Source organism: Eucalyptus grandis, chromosome 1 (assembly GCF_016545825.1).
Source record: "Eucalyptus grandis isolate ANBG69807.140 chromosome 1, ASM1654582v1, whole genome shotgun sequence".
Lineage (NCBI taxonomy): Eukaryota > Viridiplantae > Streptophyta > Magnoliopsida > Myrtales > Myrtaceae > Eucalyptus > Eucalyptus grandis.
The window spans coordinates 7,827,997-7,855,516 of NC_052612.1; the positions used below are offsets into that span (position 1 = coordinate 7,827,997).

General features: G+C 37.5%; 1 long non-coding RNA gene and 1 pseudogene across 3 annotated transcripts; both read right to left on the minus strand.

Annotated features, from left to right (window-relative positions):
* Positions 1 to 410: 410 nt before the first annotated feature.
* LOC104450814 lies at positions 411 to 4,956 on the minus strand. Of its 3 annotated transcripts, none has more exons than XR_005548115.1 (5): positions 4,630 to 4,956; positions 2,668 to 3,866; positions 2,299 to 2,476; positions 1,899 to 2,158; positions 411 to 1,310 (listed from the first exon to the last, which is right to left on the minus strand). It is a non-coding gene; the product is annotated as an uncharacterized LOC104450814 (long non-coding RNA). The 3 variants fall into 3 exon arrangements; XR_005548114.1 differs by having other exon boundaries at positions 2,668 to 4,098; XR_005548112.1 differs by having other exon boundaries at positions 2,668 to 4,098; positions 4,431 to 4,956.
* Positions 4,957 to 6,902: 1,946 nt separating this feature from the next.
* On the minus strand, positions 6,903 to 27,520 carry LOC104451919 (annotated as a pseudogene).

The window sequence follows — 27,520 nt, forward strand, 5'->3', positions numbered from 1 at the left end:
ATAATAGTGATGTAATTTTAGGGCCAGTTATAATTAACTAAAATAACAAATAGATTGGTATTGAAGAAAACTATGAAACCTAAATAGTAATACTCCCATGTGCTCCGAAGCACATCTAATCAACAGAATTCAAGGCCCAAAACATATTGTATTTGATTTATAAGAGTCACTTTGTTATGTAAGAACATCAAGATAAAAAAAGAATTGCAAATTTTTTTGATCTGTACAAACAAATCTAGGTTGATTTGAATATATCTACCACTCAAATCTAGGTTGATTTGAATATATCTACCACTCGTTATAGTCTTGGCTTTGCTAACATCATTGCAGGATGCCTATCCTTGATCAAGATTGGCTCGGAAAGTTGGATTGCTGCCATTGCTTTTGCTACTGCTACATTGCAAAATGTCTCAAGGTGAAGATTATTGTCCAATTTGCATACCGGCAGCTACAGCACTAGCAATATGAATGAGAGAGATTTCAGGAGTTCACATATGATAAATTTCAAATGTATGACAAGATTTATCAACTTTTTTTTTTAATCTTTTTTTTTTTTGCTTAGACAATCTAATTTGTAACTGACCACGTTCTAGTTTTCCCTCTCATCTTATTCGTTGAGAATCAAACACTTTACAAGTTTATAGGTCTTCCACACATGATCATCTCTCTTAGTAAAAGCAGTAATGCATTTTCCATAGAGAACTTCCAATTTGAACCATTAACGCCTGGGGCCAGTTTCATGTATGGACTCAAACTCAAAAAACGCTTTAACAAGAGACATGTCAGAATAGAATTTCGTCTTGCTCTCAAGTCTGCAATAGTGATTTTGATCCTTTGCGAGAGCCTTCCTAGCTTCATCCTCCAAGACGATTATTGAGTGAAACCCCCTTGAAATGCATACGATTCATCGACCAAGGATTTACAGAGTCCGAGCATGCTGATTCTGAAACTATCACACCTAGAACCATCATGAACAGGATTTTAGATGACTTCATTCATCTTGTTTGTGATATTCATATTCTTAAGAAATGATCAAAGATCACCATGTGGATTGCCGGATGATTTCTTATGTAAGAGGGCATTTTCAAGTGCTTTAAAAGTAGTTTCATCAAAGCAAAGCGTTTACCTTTTCTTTCTAATAGCTCAGCGAGATTATTATGATTTCTGTGGTCTTATTCTGAAATCGCTGATGGAATTGGCCTCCTCCTTACAGATGATTTTAAGCAAAGGAGAAAAGAGAAGCAGCAGTTTGAATTTTTCTTACCATTCTCATCAGGGTTTTCCTTCAAGTGGTAAAGAACGGAGTCAGTCTGATATAGAAAGACAAAAGACAAGTTAACAATTTAATCAAGCCTACTCAATGATCTCTGAAAGTACTTCGCAGTTTAATCCCAAAGGAATAATAAAACCAACCTCGAAGAATCAAATATCAGTCAACATTACAACTTTGGTAACACTCCATTCAACTTATAAGACCCATTTAAATAGAGAATCCTTGCTCAGCTTCAAAATAGAGTTAATAGTGCAATTGATAGCTATAGCATTAGCAAAATTTGGAGCGAAGAGAAGAACAAAAGAAGAAAAAGTCAGGGTATTTTACTAGGTAAAATTGTGTTAGCTGAAAACCAATCAATAGAAGTTTTATAAGAGCTTAGTTCATTTCAGGGAAAAAAAACTAGAAGCAGAAGTCAGAGAAACTGAAAATAAGCTGCTCAGTCCCTACTCCAGAAAAATATGTCAGAGAAGAAAATAAAATCAGAAGGGCTCTGAAATGAAAGTTCTTGGAATGGAGAACATTCATTTAGTGACCTTAATCACACATGTATCCATAAATAATTCAAATATGGTTTGCGCCAAAGTTCACTGCAAGAGGAAGGAAAAGCAAGAAGATTGAGTACCTGGTCATTGAGGATGCTGTATTCATGCAGTACCCATTTGGTATGAGCATTTTTGGGACTCTAACGTTTTTTGAAAACCAAAATTTTCTTCAGACCTAATGTGTTCTTCCTGTCTAGTGTCCTGATTTTGTGAGTTTTGCCCATTGGCTTCCAAGAGCCATAGTCATTTGTCCTTCTCACTTGTTTACTTTGAGGGTACTTATTTTGCAGACAGCTGAAGAAGAACCATTCATCACCATCTGACTTTATCCTTGATAGTTCTGCATATTTCCGCAGCAAAAAATCTTCAAACTGCTGATGCAAACCAACAGACACAGAATCCCAGAAGGCATAGAATGGACCAATCATGAACTTCTCACATTTTTTAAAGATGAACGGGACAGTCTTGATTTTGTCTTACCATTTATCTTGCCAGGTAAATCCCAAGGTGGCAATTGATGGACATCAACCTTGGGAATTATCTGTTCAACTGTTTCGTTGCCAAGTGTCTTCAAGTATTGATTGACAAGTTCCTCATCTGTTGGTCTGAATTGGAATCCCACCAGCAGATCAACTAACGAAGTTTCTACGCTTTCCATCTCAAAATAATAATAACAATAATAATAATAATAATAAAGAAAAAAAAAAAAAAAAAAAAAAAAGAAGAACAAAAGTACTAAAGAAAAGGTGAGAGAGAAGGAAATTTGAGAGCAATACTGACTTGCTTCAGATTGCTTCATACCAGAGTTCTACCCATTCTTATTTACAATAGAGATGCCACGGATCTTACCCTGGCTAGGAAGTTGTTTGACCGTTTGGTGGATCCCACATCTTAACCTCTGTATATCCTGTGACTGTGCATATCAATGGCTAGCTGGTTTTTCCTCTGAGTCATACCAATGGGTATGTCTATAGTCCCATACAAACAGTAATCCGTGACAATAACCTTCGCAATTCATTTTGTGCAATAACAAGCGTTGGTACCTTTCATCATCAAGGTAGTAACTTCGCAAGCAAAATCAGTGATGGTTGGAGGACTACAGAAAGACCCCATACAAATACACAGGAGAATCCCATTTAAAATGAGTAAATACTTAAATATTATACATAAGGCACTTCTACTATTCAATTTTTCCAAGCCATGTGTTCAATCATTCAAAGCAATCCCGATGTGAGATTCTTCATGATTTTTATGTCCCCTCAAAATCAACAAGGACTAAGGTGGTAAAAGACAGAAGGAGGGAAAAGAAAAATCTTAAATTTTCCCCACTTATTTTTACTCATATTAACAAATAAAATGTTCATGGCTAAGCCGAAAATAAAAAAATAAAAAAATAAAAGTCCGTTAGAAAAGCATTTGCATATGAACAAAAGAGTTATAGTAAAGACATAAGGGATTGCCACTAACATGGTAAAGAAAGGAGGAAAGAACTGTTCTCAACTGAAAATTTCGGACTTGTTCTCCAAGTTTCAAAACTTCCTTGGAAAGTTTACATCTTCTTCTGACTACTATCATGCAACCCCCTCAAAAGTTATTCCCTCAAGGTCCATAGCTAAAAGCAAGGTCTTCAGCTCCCTCATGCATTACTTCCTGTCAAACTTCCACTAACAATAGTATTTATCAATTAGGATTCCTAATAAAAAATTTTAGCAGGCCCGAAGTAATCAAAGAGCTTGTTATCCAAGCTCAGTTTTATCCTTTTGAATATTTTACTGCATAATAGGAGCTCACTTAGTTTCAGGATTAAGATATATATGACATTGACGCATCACTCCTACAAATCAACATGTAAGCACCATTTAAACCAATTAGCTTCAGTTCAAACTTCCGATGGTTTGGGTGTTTAAAAAAGTGCTGCTAAGTGATGAAATATATTCATTACCAAAGTAATTGTCATGCTAACCATTTTCCAACAAGCCATCTTCTGATGTCAATGAAGCAGGCTGGCCAGTTGCAGCAAGTAATTCCATCATTTCTCCAAACGAAATCTTCACTCGGGAAAAAACCATTAAACAAGAGCTAAAGCTATAAAGTCTCGCGCCTGTTGCGATTCTTCCTATTCTTGTAGTTGCATCTTTTCCAATTAAATGATTTGCAACTGCATCAAAATATAGAAAAATGCCTGAATCGACATCATGGTAAATTAACACATCACCCATCCAATCTTTTCTCCCGCTCATTTCAACATTCACTTTACGCAACATAGACAAGGCAATGCACCTGCAGATTCATAATAGGGGCAAGCATAAATCTCTGATAATAAACACTTCATAGCATGTCAATTTCCCAGGAACAAAGCAACAAGAACCGGGTCAACTGCCTCCGAAATATGTAAGAAGGAGAGAGAAGGCGGAGCAGGGAGAGAAGAGACAATCACAACCTACACCGGGGTCGTGCTCGATATTGTAATTTCCAAACATAAAGGCGCGAAAAAAATTGAAAATCATTTTGAAAAGGAGAAAAATTTCAGTGATCTAGAACTACCCAGCAACCGTTGCATCTACCGGAATTACTGCATATGAACCAAAGAATCATTCATGGCTGTCACCCACCTCAAGTTTCGTCAGCTTCCAGGTTAAATTTGCAATCTTGTTTAGATTTTCGGAATACATAGCAATGTGCAAGTCAGACCCAATTCAGATCACGAAACGGAAACCCTCCTAGAAAAGCAGGGACCCCAGAAAACTCACTCCACGCAAATGGGTAACTTGCCCAAGTTCCAGAACGAGGAAGATGGAAGTCGAATTTTACCCGCAATCCGAAGCCGAGGCCAAGAAAAGAATCGATTTTTAATATTGAAGAACGCACGACCCATGAAGGACTCGTCAATCATCGCTCGGGTAGTTCGATTCGGCTCCAACCCAATCGGCGCCGGATCTTGAACAAGAAATCGAGCCGACAGAACCGAGCAAGATTGACGAGTGATTCATGGTTCGTAATGGATCGCAGTGAAATCTTGATCGAGCAACGTCGTCTTTCTCCAACTCTTCGGTAGGAAGATGGAAGAAAAAAGATGATGCGCCCAACTCTGCTTTTCTCCCAATTGCCTCCACAAAAGTTTGTATGATTTTTCTTTTTAGTCCACCCCCAATGATTAGAACATTTTCTTTTAGACAATTTGAATATATTTAGCATCGCTTTTTCGTTTTTGAATTAGCAGGTTTAGTACAATGTGTCCTCCTGTGATCTTCGCTGTTCTCTTTTTTTTTTTTATTTTTATCTTCAATAAAAGGTGACCTCCCATAAATTTTAAGATTAATTATCTGTTTTTTGTATGAATTATGATTTTACCCATCCCAAATGGAACTTTTTCTCCCTATCATTCAAAATGGATCAGAGGTTAACTAGAATAAAAGCCAACCAATTTCCGAGTTACAAACACCATCCGTCGAGACATTTTAGATAGTGAACACGACTAAAACCTTTTAGATGTGGTAGGAGATTACATTTATATATGCAGAATGAAAAATAGACTATATAGTAGATCTTGGTAATGAAATGGGAATATATGGTTATTAGATTGGGCAAAGACGATATCAGTTGCATCAGCAGTAGACAATCTTGCTCTCTCTTAAACACACGAATAGACATAACTTGTTATTTTTCAAGTAATTTTTTTCTTTGCGAAAATTCTTATATATACATTTGTAACATCGAATTATTTTCTTCATCGTAACAAGGGTCATCTATTTTAAGCAGTGACTTTTGGAGATCTAAGTAACGCAAAAAGTAATAGGTAAACACGAGTTCGTCGATCCACAAACACACACCAAGACAACACATGCTCATATGCACAATAATAGAGAGAGATCATTTTTTTTTTTCATTATGTGAAATCTGAGAAAAAGCTACCAATACATGGAATAGATCAAATAAATACCTTCTTAACCCTAAATGACACTGGAAACCCAAAAGTTATATTAAGTAGTAAAACATTCAGAAAAATAAATAAAAGCCTGATATAACGTGAAAAAGGATGGAATTCAAGGTCCAAAATATATTGTTTTTGACTGTTGCTTCATTATGTAAGAACATCAAGATAAAGAAGAATGGCAAAAATTTTCAGGGACTGGCAAAAATTTTCGTCCCTGAATATTTTTAAGATAAATCTAGGGTAATTTGTGTTACCACTCGTTATACTCTTGTTTTTGCCAACACCATTGCAGGATGCCTATCTCGATCAAGATTGGCCCGGAATATTGGATTGCGGCCAATGGCTACCAACCATCACTTTTGCTACCGCCTTATTGCAAAATAGCTCAAGATGAAGAATGAATGAGAGAGATCTCCAACTTCATAGGATTTCATATATGATAAATTTCAAATTTGTAATGAGATCAATCTACCTCTTTTTTGCTTAGACAATCTAATTTGTAATTGATGACTTTCTTGTTCTCCCTTTCATCTTATTCGTTGAGAATCAAATACTTTTCAATTTTATAGTCTTTGACATCCACACATGATCATCTCTCTTAGTACAAGTGGTAACGCATTTTCCGTGGCGAACTTCCATTTGGAACTATTGTGGGCCTTTCAAGTTTGATCATTAAACATCGTTAATGAGAAAAGCAGGACACTTCCATATGGCTTCCAAGTCACGAGCTCGAACAGTACAATTGTTGCTGATGATGCTGAGTATGAGAGATTCACGAGAAAATTACAAAACTATTCTACTTTGCATCCTCTGATTTTAAGACGCGTGCTTCGCATCACAAATAATCAAAATCCTACACATCCTAAAAAGCAGCTGCCGCTGCAGCTGCACAAGCTTAATGATCCATCTCCGGAAAAAAGTCTTGCAATTTTCTCTACTCTTTTACCATGTGAAGCAACGATGTGTATGAAGAAATTCTAAAAACCAGAGTCCTGAATTGGAGATACCACATCTACCAAGCAAATACTTATGATAACTATTATAACAATGATAAGAAGAAGAGGAAGGCGAAGATTTGAAACTACAACACAAAACTAAGTCTGACCTGAAAGATAAACGCCAGACGAGAAATCTCAGCATGAAACTAGTATCAACGCATGCTACCCTCACGCAAAAAATCAATCATATTGTACATACGCTGGTCTGCCTTCTGCCGGATCTGCAAAAAGACAACACACTCACAAACCACAATCAGCGGTTACATTTGCAATGGGATCTATATGGACAGTTACCATCCACAACTCCAAACAGTTAACTTCGATTAGATACAAAGAATACATTTCCTCATTCAGAACTAAGATATTGTACATTGCATTCAGACATTATGTGAATCAGATTATATAAGTATTTATAGGAGGGGCAAGCTTGTCTCACTTCGAAACTTGCCATTTTGTAATGCCTTTGTTTCGCTTTTGGCAAGTAAAGGAAAAGAACTCTTGAATATCATTATGGGCAAGTTTTGATTAGCGTGCACTCGTACATCCAGGAAAAGAATCAACTCCAAGCTATAGTGGGTTCTATTGGAAAATTATTACCTTCTTTGTTAAAAACAAGTTAGCATCAACTGTGCCCTTGGCGTATATTGATCTACCACAAACATTGTGCTGAAATTGAAAGAGACTCTGTAAAAAGGAGATAAATATTTTGTAATGCTTATCTCTAGAAAATCATAAGAAATGAGGTGGATATAAAAAAAAAAGAAAAAAGAAAACATAATTACGTTTCATCGGGCGAATACAAATGGAAAGCATGACTCGATAAATACTCTTTTGGAACTTCCACCAGCTCCATTTGTTGCTTAGGATCACGGATCATTTGGATCTAATGGTATTCCAAAGCAAAAGCACAAATAATGTGAGCTATGTTTAATTGCGGAAATACAAATAATAATCTTAATGATAGAACTAGCAATTACAAAGATTATTGTTATCGTTTATTGTCTACCGTGCCATTCACTCATGCATAATTTGGAAGATATTCAAGATGCGAGTATAAAATGAAGGTTTTCCCCATAGACAAGTAGACCAATGGTATAAGAATTGAAGCCAACGACCTTTTAGCTCTTGCCAGAAGTACATAAAAACAAAACTTCATCAATATTTAAGGAACAAACTAAAAAACAAAAATCATGTGTTTGGCCAAGAACTAATCTACAGCCTGCTTACTAACAGTTCAATTTATATAAACACAGATAAATGATCTAGACTCACAAAAAATATGTATATGTTTGTCAACGTGCCTTTTTCAGGATAAATAAAAGAAGAATTAACAAGAATTTCCCAATAAATTGACCCAAAGGCCCGAACTTAATTTCACAACCCACTTGATCCATGTCAAAAGACACTTCCAACTTCTTGAAGCAAGAAATTACTGCCTTAACGGTTCCGGATGTGTCCAATTTGCTTGATTGATGGGACTACATCACCTATACTTTAAACAAATTCACCAGTGCCTCCTTCTGCACATCCAAATGTGAATTGAAAACATATATAACTTACTATACTATTCTACAATATAAATTTGGCATCATTAGGTCAAGAGTAAAATAGTAAAGTGTTGCAATATTATAAATTAGCCCAAATTCATTGCACATGAGTGAATGTTCATCAATTAATGCAAACCACCAAACCGAACCACACAAACAATGTGCACCAATTCTTAAGCTATTCTTAAAAAAACAACATAACACCTGGTCTTCCACTACACTCAGTACACTAGAATAGACATCGATGATGCACCTATTCAAACTGGCAAAGAAAAAGTGAGGAGAAGTAGGGAGAGGATAAAACCACACTATGGCATTTTAAGGATGGAAGATGGCCCCAATCACTCAAAAAGATAAGAGTTTAACAAAAGGGCAACTATACAAAAGCCAGAGGGACTCAAATTGCCCCAGCTTCCAGATCTCATGCTTCCCGAGACACTGATATAAAAAGCCTATTTCTCACCTAACAAAGAATCTTGTTTTTCTCCCTCTTATTTGTGCCCTCAAACTTTGGTGAAGATGGTGGCTCAGTGTATGAACACCTGAGTTCCTATCTCATTCCCCATTCTAGTCAAAGGGTCACTACCCAACAACTGGCGGAGTAGTCAACCATCATTCAAGTTGATAACCAAGCAAATGAAACATGATGACTGAAATGATAACAGGTAAAATACAACAAATCTAATTGGGGATGGGAACTAAATAAAGATTAGCTTACAGGATAGAATCAGACCTATACCAGTAAGATTAACAGTAACTAATCTGCAGTGAGTCCCACATCGGTTTAGCACAACAAAAATGAGTCACCTATAATCTAAATTGGCCACTGTCTTCTTCCTGCTTTGCGATTTAGGTAGTGTGTTGTTTGTATCATTGTGTTTACATTTTATCTTTGCGTTGATACAACGCAGAAAATAAAGAGATCAACAATATCTAGTTGACAAATTGTAGGACAGAACTTGTCACGCCCCGATCCTCAGCACGCACACATCCTTCTCTATTGGCCGATTTTATAATGCGATATCCCAGGACTAAGTATCGCCGACCCTTTTGTTTATTAAGTACATGCGAAAGCAGTTATAAATCCCCAGACAACAACATGATGGGATATAAAAGTAAGGCCATATTTTTTCATATTGAAATCCACAACCGAACCTTTATACATGGCATAACTCGAAGTCTATTCACAAGATTATTCATAACATTCTAGTCTTACACTATTCATATTTAGACAAGATTCACAAAGAAGATGGGATCATAGTCCTCATCCGGATTGTACTCGGATCATCATCAGGGTTCTCCTCCAGGTACTCCTCTTCGGTTTATTTCTCCTCAAGCTCCTCTTCAGGGTCCTGAAATGTTGTCCCACAACCGGGATGAGACTATGTCTCAGCAAGTTCTACCCCACTAAGACTCGACTAGGAAACCAATACGCTAACCGGGCTGCCTATACACGCACAGGTTAGAGGACTTACCTTGGCCTCAGATTCCACCTGCAAATTAGCATAGTTCAATAGGCACCAAAGCAATTACATCATAGATCAATATCTCGATCCATCGACCTAGTCGATTTCATGTCAATTCGACCATTCCCCATTCGTTTCCCTTATTCGGTCTCAAATCGTACTCACGACTTCACGAGCATAGCTTACCAAATTTCTTGGCAACAAATTATAGTCCCAAAGGACACGACCTATCTTTAGGTAGCAAATTACGGCCCAATGGGCGCGACCTTTAATGGTGGTAGATTACGGCCATATCAGGTGCGACCCCTATCGGGTGGCAGATTACGGCTTTATCAAGCGCGACCCATATTAGGTGGCAGATTACGGCCCCAACGGGCGATTCCAAATTCGGTGGCAAAACTCGGCCCTATTGACACAACCATACTTTGGGTGACTTTCGAGGTTTAACTCACAACCTCTCACAGTCAAATTCTAATTGAATACCGATACTAATCAATCTTGGGATGAATCCCCATATGCTCATCAACTTACTTAATTTTCATACGATATTAACGTACCTGATGAATCTCAGCCAAGAGCATATTCAATTCACTCTCACAAACTTCTCCACTTAATAGCCCATCAAAGCATTATTGATGCTAAACAATCATACTCGGCAATCCTCAACTCAATTACTAAATCTTAACCAATTTAGGAATAATTCCTCAAATTGCACAATTAATTCAATTTAGCACAACGTAGAGCTCAAATAAATAAATGGACTACACCACGACAATCAGCACGAAATTCTGGTCACCGGCCATCCCGGTTGAATTTTCAAAAAAATAAATAATTAAATAATGAATTTCGAAAATTAATTATTAATTAGCAATAAATCCAATTTAGGCTGTAATGCACGATTGGAGCCAGCAACGGTCGGGAAAATTCGAGATGCATTCATTAAATAATAGTACGTCTCTACTTGCTAATGACTAAGTCTAACCACCTAACATGCATCATTAAGTCACTAATTTAATTATTCTAAACTAATCTAACCACCTAATTGCACTTAATTAAATCTAATCAACCCTTAGCATAATTAGTCTACTAAGCGAGGATTAGTGAGATTACTCACTTGATTAAAAGCGGGAACCGAATCACCGCAACGGCGGCCGAAATCGGACTTTCGACGACACCGGCGGGCTTGGACCAGGCCTTGACCTTGGCCCAACAAATCTCAGCCCAACTGAGATTTGTCTTGTACTGGACTGGGCTTCACTTGACAGAACGGGCCTTGAATGGGCTATCCTCGCGGGCCTCTAATTTTTCTGGGCTTTGGAGCTGAGTTCATTGGGCCTGATTGCAGTTGGGCCAAAGGCGATGGCTTCGTTAGGCTTGAAATTTAATTGCTGGAATTGGGCTTGCCAAGTGGGCTGTTGGACTTGGACTTTGCTGGCTTCACGGGCTGAAGAAGAAGAAGGCCCAAACCGTGGGCTTTAATGGCCCAACTGCTGGGCTGCTGGATCGAAGACAGAAGCAGCTTCGGTGGTTGATCTGGGGAAGACGCGGCCCACGGATTCGCTTCGTGGAAGACCTCGCGAACGAAGGCAGCTGGCTTCGGTCACGTTGAGGCGTGAGAGAGGGTATCGAAATGTGAAGCGGTGGCAGAGATGATGGTCAACAACCGGCAAGAAGGGGCAGCTTCGTTTGACCAGCAGGGGACGTCGATGCAGCAAGGAAAACGTGGAGGCGTTGGGCTGGCTTCGCTGGTGTCACGCACGGGGCAGCTTCGGCGAGGAAATTCACGAGCGAGAGAGAGACAACGCGGACAAAGGGAGCAGCTTGCTGGGTCTTCACTTCGGTGGCCACGAGTTGGAGTCAACACAGCGGCAGCTTCAGATGCGTGGGCGATTCACCTGATGGAGGACGCCGCGGCTTGATTCTAGGGTCAACAAACCAACATGAAGACAAGACTTGGTGGAGCAACTTCGGTGGATGATGAGATTGATGGAGCTGCAGGCGTGGCGCACGGAGAAGCTTCAAGGTCAATGATGGGGCTTCGCTTGAAGTTTAGTTGACCCGGACGTGGCAGCTTGGAGAGAAAAACTCGGTGGGAATTGCTTCGGTGGAATCGGGCGGACGTGGAGATGCTGGTAGTGGCAAAATGAAGTGGAGGTGCAGTGTTTTGTCGCTGCTGGGTGGGAGATCATGGCAGGGAGTCAACACCGTCTTCAATTGTTGACTGCGGAGCGCTGAATCATGGGCAGTTGGCAGCTCGGTGGAGAAATTTCGATGGTGGATGTAGGCGAGATGATGGGCAGCTTCGGTTGCAGAGAAAATGAAAGTAGAATCAGAGAAATGTGAAGAGGACGGGGCGAAGGAGGCGTGATCAAGAAGCTGCCATAGGGGAGGAGATAAGTCAAGAAGAAAATATATAATTCCTCATCATAGCTTAGGCCAAAAGTCCACATATATATCCCTTGCATTGATGGCATGACCCCCCTTAATACTTTCCACCCAAATTTTCCACTAAAATAGTCCAAATTGAAGCTAAAATTGAAGCCCTTCCCATGGATCCGAATTTCATAATTTAAGCTTCAATTTCTTTACTCAATTCCTCAAATTGAGGTCCGATTTTGATGACGAAAAATCCCGTACAATTTTCTACCAGTCCCCGACACTCAAAGGCTTGACTTGGAAATCCAAATTTCCTTTAATTTGGCCCATACGAATTTCCGCTAATTTTCCGCAACTTCCGAATTAAATTTCCGTAAACATCTCGGAATCTCTGAAAAATCTTCTGAGACTGAATCAACGTTCCTAAAATAGCTCGTGACACCACAAAACTTTCGATTTCTGAAATCGGGTTCGAATTCACGGTTAATTTTCATTCAATGCGTTTTTAGCGTGACCTAGACTCCGGGTAGTTTTCAGAATTTTTTAGTGTAAATGACCCGTGGTCGATTTTCTTCGAGCCACAATGAACCCACTCGACACATTGGCAACTCTCGATTGTCGTAGAAATCTCGAGAATTCAAATACGGACACAGGGTACCAAAACGATAGAGAATTTAGTCTAGTGTCGGCCGACAAGAATTTTCCAATTTAGTGGTGTCACCCACGATTAGTCACACATCTCTGTCGAGCCGACCTATATCTGATCTCTAATCAATTTACGTCTGTGTCGTAATGATCTCAGCAGATGAACACGGTCGAGCAGCCGATTCCTAGTCAAATTCTCAAGTTTATTTGCCTTAAAATTCTTAATAGTTTCCCCATATGATTGAAGAAGTTCATGACCGAGAGAGAAATGGGAGAAAACGAGAGAGAGAGAGAGAGAGAATTTGATGAATGTATTTCTTCGTTATTCAATTCCTTGAATCTTTACAATATGAGAGATTTCCTTCTTATATCTACTCTAGTTCTCTCAATGAATCTTTTTTACAATTGAACTGTTGAAGAAGTAGTTAACTACCTAAGCGCAAAAGAACTAACCGAATACCGGTCACAAGAAGAAAACGAGTAAATGGAAAAAACGAGTGCATGAGCGGAGTAACGACTTAGCAGTCTTCGCAGCCTCTCTTCATGCAATATCTCAATCTGTATTATCATCCTTCTTCTTTCCTTTCTTTATTTTTAACAGTAGATCTTCTTCTTCTTTCGTACACTTATCGGCATCATTCATACAATCGGCTTCTTCCTCATTTATGCTCTTGGCTTCGTTCGATATTTCTTTGTTGAATAAGCTGTTGTCTTTTATTCTTAACATCCCCTCGCAAATTGGGCAGGGGTGAACAACCAATGCCCAATTTGAGACGAAGAGAGGAGTGCGTTAGTTTAGATAGTGGCTTGGTAAAAATATCAGCAATTTGATTGTGGCTGGGAACATATCTAACACACAAGGATCCAGAAGCAACTTTTTCTCGAACAAAGTGGAAATCAACCTCAATATGTTTTGTTCGAGCATGAAGTATATGATTTGCCGTGAGAGATATTGCAGATTGATTGTCACAGAATAATATGGTTGGTGAGTGAAGAGGAACTCAAATATCTCCGAGAACGAAAGTAATCCAAGTAAGATCACCATTCCGAGGCAAGGGCTCTATATTCAGCTTCGGTGGAGGAACGAGAAAGTTGATTGTTTCTTAGCTGTCCATGAGATGAGATTATAGCCGAGATAAGTACGAAGCCTGTGGTAGAGCGTCTAGTTTGAATACAGCCAGCCCAATCTGCATCAGAGAAGCCATATAAGTTGAGAGAGCTGTGAGAGTGAAGTGAAATACCAAGATGAATTATTCCTTTTACATATCGAAGAACTCGTTTCAGTTGAAGAAAGTCCCCAATAGTAGGTTGCTGTAGTTTCTGACACAGGATATTTGTTGCAAAGGCAAGATCAGGCCGAGTGATAGTGAGATATTGTAAGCCACCTACGAGACTTCTGTAGTTCATGGGATTTGGAAGAAAAATAGCATCTCTCTCAAGTGTGACTGGTTTAAGGGAAAGAGGTGTAGCAATAGGTTTGCAATCAGTCATATTTGCACGAGATAGTAAGTCAAGAGCATACTTGGTTTGACATAAGAACAACTCAGTGGACGTTCGTGTGGCTTCAATTCCAAGGAAATAATGAAGATGGCCAAGGTCTTTCATATGGAATTGAACACTGAGTGAGTGAATAAGAGTACGTAGCAATTGTTCGAGCTACCGGTTAGAATTATATCGTCAACATATAGAAGTAAAAGTGTTGTCTCTTGTCCTTGATGAAGTATGAACAGAGAGGGGTCAGTTGAGCTGCAGAAAAAACCAACTTCAAGCAAGAAATTGCTGAATTTATCATACCAGGCACGCGGTGCTTGACGCAATCCATAAAGTGATTTTTGAAGCAGACATACATTTGAGAGTACTGTGGATGAACAAAACCAGGGGGTTGCTCCATGTACACAGTTTCATTTAAGGTGCCATGCAAGAAGGCATTCTTGACATCAAGTTGATGTATAGACCAGTGTTTTACCATTGCTACGGAGAGGATGAGTCTAGCAGGTTGCATGTTTTATCACGGGGCTAAAGGTTTCGTGAAGTCGATTCCTTCTTCGATGAAATCCCTTGGCTACTAGACGAGCCTTCAATCGATCTAGACTACCAGTAGAAGTAAGTTTAGTCTTGAACACCCATTTGCAGCCAATAACATTCATGTTATTAGTACGATGAACCAATAACCAAGTTTGATTATGATGTAAGGCATTCATTTCTTCTTGCATTGCCTGATACCATCCTGGATCTGCTAGAGCAGATTTTATTGATTTTGGTTTTGGAGGAACTTGGTATTGAGCAAGACATGCATATCGAGGATTAACTTTGACTATACCAGATTTAGATCTGGTTTGCATGTGATGAGTAGGTTGTGTACCTTGCATAGGATGGATAGACTGTGTTTGGATGTTAGGAGCATTTTGGTCGATAGCTGGTTCTGTTGCTGTCACTGTTGTGTTTCCAGATATGTTTACTTGTGGAGGAATACATTGAGTAGTAGATGGGACTTGATCCACAGGTAATACGGTTGTAGAGATAGGGTCTGTATGTTCTGTAAGAACTTGCTCAGCTGGAGGGTTCTGAACATACCTTGTTTGATGAGATGATGAAGTGTTGATAGGCTCTGTATTTGGAGATTGTAAGAATCTCTCTTCTTCTGTCCATAGTTTATATAATTGTGTGTAAGTTGAAGAGTGTGTTGCTAGCTTCTTAGAGAAAGGAAAGAATGTCTCATCAAAGATTACATGTCGACTGATGTACACATGACCAGTGGTAGGAACAAGGCATCGATATCCTTTATGATGAGTACTGTATCCGAGGAAAACACAGGTAAGAGATCGTGGATCCATCTTGTGTTGTGCATAGGATCGAAGGCAGGGATAGCAGGCACACCCGAACACTCTGAGATGATCATATCTTGGCTTATGCTGATATAGCTTGGTAAAGGGAGATTGCATCTTTAACTTTGGAGTAGGAAGTATATTGACAATATAATTTGCTGTCATAAATGCATCAACCCAAAATTTTAATGGGAGTTTTGTATGATATAGCATAGCCAGACCAAGCTCAACTATATGTCGATGTTTTCTTTCAGATATTCCATTATGTTCGGGTGTATATGGACAAGAAATATGTTGTTGGATGCCACAACGCTGTAGGTGAGCTTTGAACTTGTGACTGACAAACTCTCCTCCACCATCACATTGAAACCTCTTGATTTTACAGTTGTGTTGATTTTCTACTAATCTCTGAAACATAAGAAAGATATCATAGAAGTCTGATTTTAGCTTCAATGGATACATCCAGCTGAACCGAGAGAAGCTGTCAACAAAGATCACATAGTATTTGAAATTCTGACAAGAGTTGATTGGAGAAGGTCCCCAGATATCGCAATGGATTTGCTCTAGAGGTTTAGTAGCTATAGAACTCGACAAAGGGAAAGGTAGAGCAGTACTCTTAGCAAGCTGACAACTTCTACATATAAATTGTGGTTCTGTATAACACTGGATTAACTTTTGATTCTTCAAATGCTTCAGGACATTCTGATTTGTATGAGCTAGCCGTTGATGCCACACGTTTTCTCCTGTAATCCTTTGTCTTTGAGTGAAGAATACCTCTGCAGCACAAGGATCAACTCTGTAAAGTCCTTTCTCATTCTTTCCTAGCATCTTGGTTATGTTGGTGATGCTGTCCTTTATGTACACCCCAGTTTTGTCAAAGACAAAAGAACAAGGGGATAATCATCGGTTAGTCTAGAGGCGAAAGAAGGTTTTTCTTAATTGCTGGAACAATTAACACATCTTTTAGAGGTAAGATAGTAGTAGCAGTAGTTAGCATTGTATGCCCAATATATTTCACAGGTAAACATGAACCGTTGCCAATCATAACTGTATCAGTACCAGCATTCTTAGAAAAGTTTTGAAGAATACCAAAGATTCGCGATAATGTGGCTTGATTGCTCCAGTATCAGGATACCACTCATTTCCATTCGTTTCCTCAATATGGAGTGCTGATAAAGCTGTTGGTATCTCTTCAGCTTGGTAAGAATTATCAAATCGATACCAACAGTGCAATGCATCATGACCTAGTCTTCTACAGATCTGACACTCCAGTCGAGTGTTTGCTGTTGTTTTCTCCATCTGCACATCTTTATGGAGAGTTAAATTTGAGGATGGATAGGTCTTGGTCTCTGTATACCTCTGAGCTGAACCATTATATGGTCTGAATCCCTGACCAGAACTCAAAGTAGAGGGGGTATTAACCTGGTTAAGCTGTTGACTCCCCTGTTCATAGCTCGAGTTATTAGTTCTGTAATTCATACTTCTTCCAGGATATCCAAAATTTCTATATCTGTTATTGAATGGCCTTCCTCTTCCAAAACTTCTTCCTCCACGACTATATCCCCTTGAACTTCCAAGACTGTTATTTTGCTGTACAAAATTTCTATTAAACTCCTCTTTATGTATAGCTTCAATCTTCCTTTGACCATAATAGGCTAGATTTGGACTGAACTGGCTTGAGGAATAGTTTTGTAGCCGTGTTTCAAATCTTTCTAAATGAGAGATCACTTCATCATATTCTGGTTGAGGCTTTAAACAATAGATTGTTGTTTTAAAGCTCTCATACTCGGACCCCAAACCTTCCAAAATACCAAATAGTTTTGTTATTTCATCCACTGGTTTACCTATTGCATTTAATTGATCACATATTGTTTTGTACTCTCTGAGGTATGTTGATAAAGCTCTATCACGTTTCTGACAAGCCTGCAATTTTCCTCTTAATTCAAACTCCTTTGCCACAGATTTTTGGGTGAACCGATTGAGCAAGGCCTGCCAAAGTTCATAGGCTGTGTTTAAGCCAATTATTAAGCTAAGTATGTCTTCGGAAACAGCACCACTAATCCAAGAGGAAACAAGTTGATCTGTCTTAATCCAATCATTATAGTCAGGATTAGGGATCTCAACTGTTTGATCACCTTCTTCGACCTGCAGAATTTTAGCAGGCGGTGGAGTTTCTCCATTGACGAACCCAAATAGATCTTGGCTTCTTAGAAACCTATGAAATTGAGCTTGCCATAGGAGGAAGTTATCCTCAGCTAATTTGATGGTAACAAAGTTCGAGATATTGACATGAATGGGGAATGGATATCTCAAGCTTCTTGCTGCCATTCTACTTTTCCAGATCTTTGAACACTACTTGTTTCAAATACAAACTCTACTGGTTTTTGCAATATGATGCAACAAATCAATTTATGATGATAGAGATTTAGATGAAGTTGAAGAATATCAACTCACGAATCAATGAGGCTTCGATTCCTGACTTCAATCTGCTGTAGATTCAGCCATTTTTATGCAGCATTGAGGTGATTTCTTCAGGATGATCGGCTCTGATACCATGAAGAAGTTCATGAACAGAGAGAGAAATGGGAGAAAACGAGAGAGAGAGAGAGAGAGAGAGAGAGAGAGAGAGAGAGAGAGAGAGAATTTGATGAATGTATTTCTTCTGTTATTCAATTCCTTGAATCTTTACAATATGAGAGATTTCCTTCTTATATCTACTCTAGTTCTCTCAATGAATCTGTTTTACAATTGAACTGTTGAAGAAGTAGTTAACTACCTAAGCGCAAAGAACTAACCGAATACCGGTCACAAGAAGAAAAACGAGTAAATGGAAAAACGAGTGCATGAGCGGAGTAACGACTTAGCGAGTCTTGCAGCCTCTCTTCATGCAATATCTCAATCTGTATTATCATCCTTCTTCTTTCCTTTCTTTATTTTTAACAGTAGATCTTCTTCTTCTTTCGTACACTTCTCAGCATCATTCATACAATCAGCTTCTTCCTTATTTATGCTCTTGGCTTCTGTTCTTGATATTTGCTGTTGAATAAGCTGTTGTCTTTTATTCTTAACAATGATCTAGTTATCTCTAGAATGATCAGTTCTGAGAACAGCCCTATAGACACGTCAATGAAATGCCCGATTTATTCAATAGAAAACAAGACTAAAAATATGGGATGTCACAGAACTCACAGAACTTCCATTCTTACTACCCCTTTTTTTCTCATGCACAGTTGATCTTACGACCAATAGCTCTCTCAGAAGAATCTAATCAAACATTGGTGAGAATTCTAGTTTTAACATTAGCTACATGTGCACTTAAACATCCATAAAATCATTAATCAAGACTCGGTTAAGAGGATGAACCATTCAAGACAGGGAGCAAAGTGAGGAGCAGGGGGGCAAGTAGATGTAGAAGAGTAAGGACCGAACACCTTTGGAGAATACCCAGAGAAGGATCCTGGAAATTGCTTTGCCATAATTTCCATCGATGCAAGAAATGCTACAACCTACCAAAAACTGGAGAATAATTGGAGAAAATAAGAAAGTATAGAGATGGCTAAAACTGAATAAGGATCCTCTGTTTTGTCACCTGTCTCCCCATTTGTGGGGAAATTACTGCGTATAATTCAAATCTTAGACTATTTTGTAAAGCCGATCCTTGTCCCCTCCAATGGTTCCTATGACAAATGGAACTCCAACATTGCAATACAGCTCGTCATTACCTTCATAATAGAAAGATATGTTCAGTAACAAGAATTTAATTGAACTCATCAAGCGAACAGTGACATATCGGCTTGAGCAGTGTCCTGTTAAGGTTTGCAAATTTTACAAAATTACTGGAGTTCCGGATGATCAGATAATCCTCACCCCTATTGTGGAACTACAAAAGACTAGACTTCTCTTTCGGCAAATGAATTTCTATCAATACTATCTCTTAAGATGTCTTACCATTCACTGCATCAGGCACAGTGTAGTTGACTACAATCATATTCGGGTGTTCATGAAAGACTGAGGCTTGAACGCTTTCTCTATCTCTCTCTTCTCTTCTTTGTGAGTTGCAAGTGTACCTTCAATTTCTTCCATCATGGAAAAGAGATTAAGGTGCATGGACCTTCAGATAGTGAAACACTCGCAACTCATGAAGAAGAGAAGGAGATAGATAGGCTTCTCGTTTAATTAACTACATTTCACCTTAACAAGAGTGATTACAAGACTTTCCTATTTATAGACTTGTTACATGATTGTTACTCTTCCTCATAAATATAGCTAGTATTCCAAGGAAATAGAGTCATAGGAACTTACAAAAGACCTCGAGATACAAATAGATAGAACATAGAACTATGAACAAACTTCTTAAAAGTAACGCTACAATGATAACTCTTCTTCTACGTGTATTAAGTTTGGAATATTGACAATGCGGTAACCAATTGACATCAGCAACTCATCCATTGTCATTGGTAACTCAGTAATCTCAATATTTTAATAAATTTGGTTTAATTTATAACATTGTCAATTAAACCAAATTCTCTTCAGTAGATAATTCCAAGCAAACTCTTGAACATCGATCTTGGGGTGTTTAGTAAAAATGTTTGCTTTTTGAATTTTGTCTTCACATGCAACACTTCAATTTCCTTCTTTCTTATTTGTTCTCGAATGAAGTCAAACATCGATATGTTTGCTTCATTCATAAAAGCCTAGATTTTTTTGCCAAAGTAATAGTGGAAACATTATGGACAAAAAACTCAGTTGCTTTCTTCAGCTCCACATTAATTTCTTTGAGTAGACTTCTCAACCGTATTGCATGATAAACACAAAAGGATGCCACTACATATTTAGCTTCACATGTCGACGGAGTAACATTGGATTGTTTCTTTGATGACCATATGAAAACAATGTCACACAAGAAAAATACAAAGCCTATAGTGCATTTAAGCTCTAAGCCGAAGGGATTCGGGTCGATAATAATATAAGCCACGAGTAATAGTATCTTTGATGTAGCGAAGTATCCTCTTGCCACTTTAAGATGAGATGACATTGTTCTCTCCATATATTGACTCACAATTCCAACAATGTACATGATAATCAATCTCATACATGTCAAATATCTCAAACTTCCAATTAAGCTTTTATAATATGTCGAATCGACATCACACCGTCATCAAACTTTGAAAGTTTGGTTCCGCACTCCATTGGTGTATTGATCATTGTATAGTTCTTCATGTTGAATTTTTCAAGAATATTTTATGCATATCCTTTTTGGAAAATAAAAATCCCATCCGCACTTTGCTTCACTTCGATGCCAAGGAAATAATTCATTAGTCCATTATTAGTCATCTTGAATTCCTTCAACATTGATGCCTTAAATGCATCGGTCGTTAGATTATTTCCTATAAAAACAAGGTCATTGACATATAAACAAGCAAGTAGAACACTGCCTTTTTCTTTCTTCAAATACAGTGCTTGCTCATATAGACATTGTAAGTATCCATTCATCTTGAAACATACATTGATTCTAGAATTCCATGTTCTCAGTGCTTATTTAAGCTCATATAGAGCTTTCTTCAACCTTAGCACTTTGTCTTCTTGACCTTTCCCAACAAATCCCTCATGTTGTTCAATATAAATTTCTTCTTCAAGAATGCCACTAAAAAATGCTGATTTAACATCCATTTGATAATTTCACCAATCATTTTGAGTAGCTATGGAAATGATCAATCTATAATTTCCATGTGGAAATGATCAATCGACTTCATCATAGTCGATTCTAGCCTTTTGCTTGTGCAACTAATATAGCCTTGTATCTTATCACTTCTCCTATTTCATTCTTCTTGGCCTTACACACCCATTTGACACCGATCGCTTTCTTGTCATTTGGAAGATCATTAAGCTCCCATGTTTGATTCTTCCCAATGGCTTCAATTTCTTCATTCGTGGTTTTCCTCCATTTTTCTTCTTTGGCTGCATCGTCATAAACAAGTGGTTCACAATCTGCAGGGAGACATACAAGGTGAAGCTCATTAGTAGCTAATGTCAGACAGTCTCATTGATCTTGGCACTAGCAAGTTCATCTACACTATTTCAAGAAGTTGGTGATGATGAACTTGACGAAGATATTGAACAAGAAGGTGTAGAATGATCATTCAACTCCATTTGATTGGAACCACCGTTAGCATTCACTTCATATTTTAGATTGTCTTCTCACTTGCCATCTTCATTGAACTTGACATCTCAGCTTGTATACAATTTCAAAGGGTTAGGATCAAATAATCAATAGGCTTTCAAGGATGAGTCATAGCCAAAAAAGATGAGCTTTTTGCTTGTCTTCTAATTTTGATCTTTTCTGGTTCGTGCATGAGCATAGGCAATGCTCCCAAAAATTCTCAAGTGTGAAGCACTTGGTGTTCTCCCGGTCCATGCTTTTTATGAAGTTACACCTTCAAATCCATATGTGGGACATATATCTTGAAGGTAGATAGCACATGAAATAGCTTCAACTAAAGCTCCTTGGACAAAATTTTGCTCTTCAACATGCTTCGAACCATGTCAAGAATAGTTCTATTTTTTCATTCAGCTATGCCCTTTTGTTGAGGAGAATACGGAGCCATCAAGAAACGCCAAATACCATGGTCTTCACAAAATTTGTTAAATATGGCTAAAGTAAATTCTTTGCCATGATTAGTCTCATAGCTTTAATAAAATAACCACTCTCCTTTTCAGCCAAGTTCTTGAATTATTTGAAAGTATCAAACATTTATGTTTTTTTTAAATAAAAAAATACACCTAAGTTTTTCTAGTAAAAGTAACAAATTATCGATGATTACCATATGAGTGAGGAATGATTGGGTTGCACGCATCAAAATAAATCAACTTGAGTAGCTTCTTCGCTTGATAAGTTGCTTCCTTTGGAAAGCTAGTTCTAGAATGCTTGCCAATGACACATCCTTCACATAATTGATCGGGATGATTAATATGTGATAAGCCATAAACCATCTTCTTACGGGAAAGCACATTGAGTCCACCAAAATTGAGATGGCCAAACCTCAAATGCCATAACCATGAAGGATCATCCATGCATGCCTTCAAGTGTCGAGACATTTCATTCTTTCTATTGAGAGTAAACATCATTTTCTTTGACATCTTCACATTTGCAATTAGTTTATTATTCTAGTCTCTTGTCACAAGGCTTAGATCTTTCATGTAAACAATACAACCTTTCTTTAGAAGTTGTCCCAAACTCAAGGTATTGCTTGACATTTTTGGAACATAATAAAAATTAATAATAAACTAACGTGCACCATTCTTCAAATGAATCAAAATTGTACCTTTGCCTTAGAAAAGATTTTTTTTTGCGTTATCACCGAACGAGACTTTTCCTTTAATTGTCTCATCTAACTATGCAAACATCTCCTTTCGCCTGCCATGTGGTTGCTTGCACCAGTATCCAAGTAGCACGTATCATTTTGTCCTCCTTCATCTTCTTTGAATGCCAATAAAAGAACTTGGGCGGCATCATTCACCAAGTTTGCTTCTTCGCCTGTTGCACTTCTTTCATTGTTTCAACAATCAGAAGCATAATGGCCAAGTTTATTACAATGATAACATCGCATTTTAGATTTATCATACAATTAGCCTATTGAGTTCTTTCCTCTTCCATAAACACCTCTTTGATACTAGTATCTACCGTTAATTTGAGTAGCATCTCCTCTGCTTTGTCCACGACCTCTTCCTTGAAAGCGATGTCGGCCTTGACCTCAATCACAATCTTGATTTGCCCCTTGAATATGCACAAGATCTCTTCTTTGCTCCTTCTCATCTCAGATGGTAAATTGCATTTGGAGAACTTGCTCCACTGGTTCAATCTTTTTCTTGCTGAACCATTCTTCATGGGCTTGTAATGAACCCAAAAGCTCATCAATTGTCATGGCATCTAGGTTTTTGGATTCTTTGTTTGCAACACCAATGTGGTTGTATTTCTTGTCTAAGGACCCAAGTATTTTCTCAACAACACAAACATCTAAAAAAATTTCTCCATTTCTTTTTTATCTAGTTGACAATCGCCAAAACTCTTGTGAAATAATCAGTAATGGATTCAGATTCTTTTGTATGAATAATCTCAAATTTGTTTCTCAAAGTTTGAAGGCAAATCTTCTAAACTTTATGTGCTTTTTGGTGTGTGTTATGAAAAATCTCCAATGCCTCCTTAGCAGTGGTGGCATTCTACACCTTTTCGAACATGGAATCATCTAAAGCTTGATAGATGATTGATAGGGCATAATGATCTTTTGTTCAAACCTTCTCCAAGGCATTCCTCTAGTGTTGGTTCAAAGTGGCTTCGTCCTTTGGCTCATCATAGCTAGTGATGACAACTTCCCACACATCGTAGGCGTCGAGTAGAGCTTTCATTCTAATGGCCTAGTAACCATGATTATCTTTGGTAAGATGAGGGTATTGAAGAGGAAGCTGATTGTTTGTTGAGGCTATGATCATAAACCATAAGTTCTAATACCAATTTGATGGAAGAAGTTGAAGGTGAAACACTCACAACTCATAAAGAAGAGAAGGAGATAAATAGGCTTTTCGTTTAATTTACCTTATTTCGCCTTAACAAGAATGATTACAAGGCTCTCCTATTTGTATACCTGTTACCTAACTTTTATCTTCCTCATAAATATAGCCACCACGAGGAGATAAAGTCCTAAGAACTTACAGAAGACCTCGAGAGACAAATAGACATATCATATAAATACGAATAGAACTTACAGAAGACCTTGAGAGACAAATAGACATATCATAGAAATACAAACAGACTTCTTAAAAGTAACGCTACAATGATGACACTTCTTCAATGCATATATTGAGTAGTCTTCAATATCAAGTTTAGAAAATCAGCAACGTAGTAACTGATTGACATCGACAACTCCTCCATTGTCATTGGTAACTCAGTAATCTCAACATTTTAATAATTTTGGTTTAATATCTAACATTCCACACACCTCTATGGTGTTTCCCGCCTCTTTGGCACAGCCAAATGACATGGGGATAAGATCGAGAATCCGATGCTTTAATAACAACCTCCCCATTTTGCCCAAACAACCGTTCACCTGCAGCAACATCAAACGTGCAATTCATCAATCAACTAAGCCAAAAAAAAGGGTTAGGAAAATATCGAAAATTAGATGTTTCGGTAACTTATGATTCAAATTATTTATAGTAGAGAAACAAACACGTACAAAGAGAGGCAGAAATGAAGAACATAGCTTCCAAAGTCAATCACTAATCAAAGGATTTAGCCCAAAAAAAAAATCTATACATAAGGATGTCTGCCTAATTATTACATTGTTGTTTTACTCTTTGGAATTTGAAAATAAAATTAATTACTAAAGGAATGCATTTTAAAAACAAAGGGAGGGAAAAAGGCATTAAGGAAAGAATTCAAATGCAAATAGAATTAAATAAAAGATAACAAAAGGAAAATTCAAAAACAGAATTCAAGAGTCCTAAAATTAGATAATGACTAGATTCGGCTAACACTAAATTAGTCAAACAATTAATGTATAACCATATAATTTTCGGCTAATTGGGGAAATGAATAGAATACAACAAACCTAAACTTACCCAATTAGCATTGATGATGAGAAATGAAAGCATGAAGATATGTTATGAGATTTATTGCTGGATAGTGTGTTGGTGTGTGTGTGTGTGAGCAAGTTGTCCTAAAGTAGACATATCTAAAATGGGCAAAAGAGAGTATATAGTAAAATATCTTCTGTATTTCCCACAAAAAGGTCAACGTGTATGATTTCTTGCATCAATATACTTTTCTTTTCTTCAACAATTTTATCATTGTGGGATTTCCTTCCACCAAAATTCATGAGGACAAATAATCATCTTCATATCAACCATTGACGACCATTTTATTTCTAGAAGTTTATCTTATTCTTTGGTTAAAAGAAGTAGGTTGCGTTTTTAATTAGTAAGCTATATCTCGTCAATAATTGAATTGCAATTTTTTTGTGTCTAAGTTGAAATTTGGAATAATTACTAAAAAGATGACTTCTTATGTCGCTAATGTAATGATATTGGCTTTATATATTAACAATAACGAACAAATTTCAAATTGAGAAAATGTCAAATAACCGTTAACGGTTGCCAACGAGAATAATATATAAATGGATAGATGAAAATTAGGTTAATTTTAACGGTATGTGCAGTCAATTAGTAACTAAGTTAAAAGATCCATCAATCGACCGTTTCAAGAAATTAAATTAACAAAGTAAGATATATCGCTTAATATGATAACAAGTACGTATTTAATTTACAAATCTCATACTAGATTCTGAACCTTAATACCGTCTACATTGGATAAGAAAATCGTTACCGTTTACAAGGAATGATATTAAAAGGTCTTGCGCTCTTTTGGTGGATTAGTTTGAGAATCTATGAAAAAAAGTCATGATCAACTAAGATCACACCAATTTAAATATTGTGGGAGAGGGAGAATAGTAGACCAAGAAAATAATTAATTCAATAAAACAAAACTAGTTCAAGAGTGAAATGCAAATACAAATGTAAGATGACAATTCGAATAAGGATTTCTCAGCAACTAAAAAGAGATGTTAAATTGAGAAAGCTCCAATATGGTAAGTTGGAATTTACTCAATCAGGCATGAGGAAGGATAATTTAAATAGAGACAAGTTTTGCACTACACTTGTCTTCTTGATTTTTTTCTTCATTTTGTATCATCTCATCTCCTTATCATAGTCTATGCAAATTACATCAAAATTCTCTTGATCTCTCAAATCGGTGTAGATCTTCCAGGTTATTTTTCATGTGCTCTCCTGCTCTTTTTTCCCCTTTCATATCCCTTTTTTCTCCTTAGCATATGATATGATATAGATAGCTTTTCAATTCATGCGCTATGGTTTTTTCTTTTTCTTTATTTCAAATGTGAAAAGGAATTTGAAGAGTATCTATTCTACATCCATTGTTCAGATCTTGGATGTTTTTGATAGATGAAGCATATTTCTTCAAGTAATTTTCTTATTATTATTTTTTAATCTATATTTTCATTAGGGTATCAATGTTTGTAACAATCCATATGCTTTCTATTTTTCCTTGCCAAAGCCTTTTTGTTTTCTCGCATTTTACAAATTTTGCTTACAATGATGGACAGATTGTATGAGAAGTATCAATTTCAAGGGTAAATAATTGCAATCCAAAGCTTAATGACACGATCTAATAGATCACTATATCCTAGAGGGTGTGGGATATTTTACTAACAACCATATTATTTGGATGCTATAAACCCATTTCTTATATTTGATTGTTGAGACAATCACTCGTGGGTTCACATTCTAAAATTTATTTCACATGATCAATTCAATGATCAATCAGTTACCTTTGTTCGTTCTCTAATGAATCTATGATTGTTTGCTCACCTTTTATCTATATAAATAATTTTTTTACATGTATTTATCATTTTTTTTCATGAATGGCCATTTTTTGCAGGCTAATTTTCGATCAAGGTTTACTTCTGGCCGGTGCTTCTCAGATCAAGTACGTATATTCTCTTTTTTTTTTTCCATTGCTTATGGTATCGAATTTATTTAAAAGCCTTAATAAATGGTCATGGGCTATCTTTGCTTCTATGCTTGTAAAGTTCATTCTAGCCATTTCATTTGATTATTACTAAGGTTTATTCTAGCCATTTTGCTTGGGGTGGGTGACCTTGGGCGAAGCCCGATGACCCTCACTCAAGTCTAGGGTGAAGGTTGCGCCCCTCCCAAGATTTGGGTCACCGGGCCCTTGTCGGGAGCCACCAAGACCTTGCTTGGGGCCGACAAGGGCGACCTCCACTAGTCCTTCACAATAGCTATGGCAGCGGCCGCCGGCGAGGGCTTGGCCAGCCAT